This window comes from Rhagoletis zephyria, unplaced genomic scaffold, assembly GCF_001687245.7.
Source record: "Rhagoletis zephyria isolate East Lansing unplaced genomic scaffold, Rhagoletis_zephyria_1.1 Rzeph_scaffold_07344, whole genome shotgun sequence".
NCBI classification, from domain to species: Eukaryota; Metazoa; Arthropoda; class Insecta; order Diptera; family Tephritidae; genus Rhagoletis; species Rhagoletis zephyria.
The window spans coordinates 24,432-28,327 of record NW_016164427.1 but is presented as its reverse complement, the minus strand read 5'-3'; positions in this window follow the sequence as shown (position 1 = coordinate 28,327).

Genomic DNA, 3,896 nt, shown 5'->3' with positions numbered 1-3,896 from the left:
CAGATCGAACAGACATAGAGCAGCTGATAAAGGAGAGCATGACGCCTGACAATATCGTGGGGCACATGATAAACTCAAAAGCGGTGTGGAGCAGAATTAAGGCGTGGTCCGCAATAGTCCTCCAGGAGCTAAGAGCGAAAGAACGACAGCGCAGTAGCGAAAAGAGAAGACTGAACGAGAGATAAGCCAGAAAGGCGTGTGTGAAGAGCCAATTGGCAAAGCTACGCCTTGCGACGTAATACCTAACGGCGGTCCCGCAAGGCGAAACACAAGGCTTCAGACGTCGGAGTTAAGGGTTTAGTACGTAGGCGCGCTGTCTCGCAAGTCCTGAATTATGTGATAACATAGTCTGGGCGTGGTCCCGAATGAGGTGCACCCTTAGCGGACAGGATGACGAATCGTGCATAACATCTTTGGAAGATTCCCCCTCCGTTGAAAAAAAAACATACATACATACACACCAACGCACAAACAAAGGCACAGCATCAGCCCGGACACAAACCGAACGGTGATACAGCTTTTACCACGCAACCGGTGCAGTGGTGTGCAATAAAATAGCAGTGCGTAAAATTGCGTACTTGTTTTCACCAAAATAAACAGCTATATAAGTTAGGTAAAATTAAATTAAATTAAATTAGATTAAATTAAGTTAAGTTTAATTGAATTAAATTAAATTAAATTGAATTAATTTGAATTAAATTAAATTGAATTAGTTTAATTTGAGCTATGTTAAATTAAATTAAATTAATCTAAATTAAATTAAGTTAAGTTAAATCGAATCAAACCAAATTAAATTAAATTAAGTTAAATTAAAATTAAATTAAATTAAATTAAATTAAATTAAATTAAAATTAAATTAAATTAAATTAAATTAAGTTAAATTGAACCAATTTAAATTAAACCAAATTAAATTAAATTAAATTTAATTAAATTAAATTAAATTAAATTAAGTTAAATTAAATTAAATTAAATTAAATTAAATTAAACTAAATTAAATAAGTTAAATTTAACTAATTTAAGTTAAATTAAATTAAACTAAATTAAATTAGATTAAATTTATTAAATTAAATTAAATTAAATTAAATTATACTAAATTAAATTGGATTAAATTAAATTCGATTAATATAAATAAAATTAACTAAATTAAAATTAATTAGATTAAAGTAAACTAAGTTAAATTAAATTAAATTAAATAAGTAAATTAAAGAAAACTTAACTAAGCCAAATAAAATATTAGATTAAATTAAACGAAAGTAAGCCGCTGTAGCGAAACAATTTGTATAAATAAACTAAACTTAATAAAACCAATTAAAAACAAAATATAATTACCTGTAAAAAAAAAAAATACGAAGGTGGTGCTAAGTGTACTTTCACTTACTCACCCCGTGGCGAGGAAGTGATAAAAATTAAAAATGGATAACGGAAGCAAAACCAAGGCACCGCGATCCAACCCCCGTCCGGGGAGCGGAATGACCCCACGATCTCCCGCACGTACCACGTTACTGGACACGCGACCAGCCAGTGACAATACGGATATCGCGAGTTCCAATTACGTGGTGGATTCTGCAGGGTCACCAGCAGCACCCATGGATAGCGGAAATGCAGCTGACTCTCAGAGAATCCAATCGATCGAGAACTCAGCTGAAATGTACAACGTCGCCTTCCGTATGATTGGGGAAAAGATCGGGGAACTGAGGAAGATGATGGACAGCCAGAGGCACGTGAACCAGCAAATGAAGTACGTCCTAACCAGCATCTCGAAACTCTTCGAAATCGTTGAGAGTAATGATCCAGAAAGAACCTCAGTTAGTTCTTCAGTGAAATCGACTCAAACAGACCGGCCAGTCAAAGGTGATAAAACAGGGAACAAGGACAGGTCGGCGAACGAACCCACACCCGAGAACCACCCACAACAGAAAGGAAAACGCATTCGTGTTACCTCACCTCGAGCACAAGCAGAGAAAATGGATCGCCAAACTCGTAGCAGTGATCAACCAGCAACTGCTGACAACGCAGCCCAGGAGCCAAAAGGCGATAACCAGTCATTATGCTCCAACGTTACCACAGCCACCTTAAATATGGAGTGGACTAAGGTGAAACCGAAAAGACGGCAGAGAAAAAAGCCAGCCCGCTGACATTTTGAAAATGGTAAAGAGCGAGGAAAGCCTGAAGGGTCTAGGCGAAACTGTGCGGAAGATGTGGAAAACAGCTAGGGGCGATCTCCTGTTTCAGCTGAACAAGTCTGAGGACGCAAATACTGCGAAACTTCAAGGGGCAGTCGAAGGAGTACTGGCAGGTAAAGCAGAAATCAGGACCCTAACTGAAATGGTTCATATAGAGATACATGATATCGACGAAGTTACGACAAGCGAAGAGGTGTGCTTAGCTTTAAATGGCCAGGGTGGGTCCCCTAAAGTGCAAGTATCCGATATCCGGTCGATGCGAAAAGCGTACGGAGGCACACAGACCGCAACCTTACTCCTATCCGAGAGCGTTGCTAATAAGTTAGTGGCCCAAGGTAAAATCAGAATTGGCTGGGTTATCTGCCGAATAAGACATAAAATACAGCCAAAGCGCTGCTACGAATGTTTTGAGTTCGGCCACATATCCAAGGCCTGTCGAAGTAGCGACGATTTTGGCAAATCGTGCTTCAAGTGCGGTCAAAGTGGGCACACGGCCAAACTATGCAAAAATGCACCACGGTGCTTATTATGCGTAAAACGTGGCAGCATTTCTACAAGCAGGCAGGAGGCAATAAATGCCCGGTATATCAACAGGCGCTAAGCAAAGTAAAGGTATGATAAGACTTTTGCAGCTTAGAAAAAATTGATATTGCGATACTCAGTGAGCCATGCAAACCGAAATCGTCACAGTGCTGGCTTCAAGATCAAAGCGGAAAAGCGGCTCTCTGGTCATGTGGGAACCCAGCACGCTGGATGCAAGGTGCCGTGTCCGAAAATGGTTTCGTTGGTGCAGAAATCGGCAACTTGTACGTATACAGCTGCTACATTGCGCCAAGCATAAGTATACAGGCATTCGAAAATATACTGTTGAATATAAAAATTGATGCTAGAGGCAGGCAGAATGTTCTTATAGCAGGCGACTTCAACGCGTGGGCGCAAGAGTGGGGATGCCGCAGTACAAGCCCAAGAGCTGGAGCTCTGCTGGAGGCTTTCGCTTGTTTGGACGTCGTTCTACTAAACACGGAATCTGAACACACCTTTAGCCGAAACGGTTTTCGGTCAATAATAGACCTGACCTTTATCAGTTCCGGGCTATATAGATTCACTGAATGGAAACATAGCATGTGTTATACGCAAAGTGATCATTCAGCTTTAATTTGCAGTATCAACTGCAGACGAGAACTGTCTAAGCGGACTTACAACCCCGGAATATCGCACGGCTGGAAAACCAGTACTTTAGACCCCGACTCGTTTACCAGCATGCTACCATCCACCGTTTACCAAGGGTCAGCAGACTCTATGGCCGAACACCTAATGGCCGATATTCGCGGAGCATGCGATGCTTCAATGACCAGGAGAACTTCCTCCACGTATCGTCATGCGGTTTACTGGTGGAACGATAACATAGCGGACCTGCGAAAGAAATGTCTAAGATGTAGGCGAAACGCTCAGAGAGCTAGGGAAAGAGACAACTTCGTGGTACTTCGTGCGGCTTATAAGAGTGCACGCGACGCACTAAAGAAAGGAATTCAAGAAAGTAAGCGGCAATGCTTTTTAGAGCTTTGCTATGGTGCTGAACGGAATCCTTGGGGCTCGGCTTACAAAATTGTCTCAAAAAAGCTGAAAGGCAGAAACATGAATCCGACAAACGCTGCATACCTAAAGTCCGTTGTGGAGACACTATTTCCCGTACAGAGGCCGTTAGTGTCCACT